This window comes from Nanorana parkeri, unplaced genomic scaffold (assembly GCF_000935625.1).
Source record: "Nanorana parkeri isolate BGI_ZX_2015 unplaced genomic scaffold, ASM93562v1 scaffold313, whole genome shotgun sequence".
NCBI lineage: Eukaryota > Metazoa > Chordata > Amphibia > Anura > Dicroglossidae > Nanorana > Nanorana parkeri.
The window spans coordinates 130,320-130,633 of record NW_017306581.1 but is presented as its reverse complement, the minus strand read 5'-3'; positions in this window follow the sequence as shown (position 1 = coordinate 130,633).

The following is a 314-nucleotide window of genomic DNA, read 5'->3' as shown; positions in this document are numbered from 1 at the left end:
CCAATAAATTGAGAAAGGCAACAAAAGAAGAAATGACTGCAGATGCACTCACCAAGCCATTGCCAAACGATCGTGTTGGAAATGCATGCTGATATGTACTGATTGTATTACTGATGTGACATTCTGATGTGTACTGATATGTTTTTGAGCTGTAGATGGCGCTGTAATGGAATGTTAGTTGTCTATGTGCATGCTTATCTATGATACACGCACTGGCGGAACTACCAGGGTCGCAGCGGTCACAACTGCGACCGGGCCCTGGCATTCCGCCTGTTGGGGGGGGGGGGGGGGCAGGGAGGAGACAGAGCGCGACC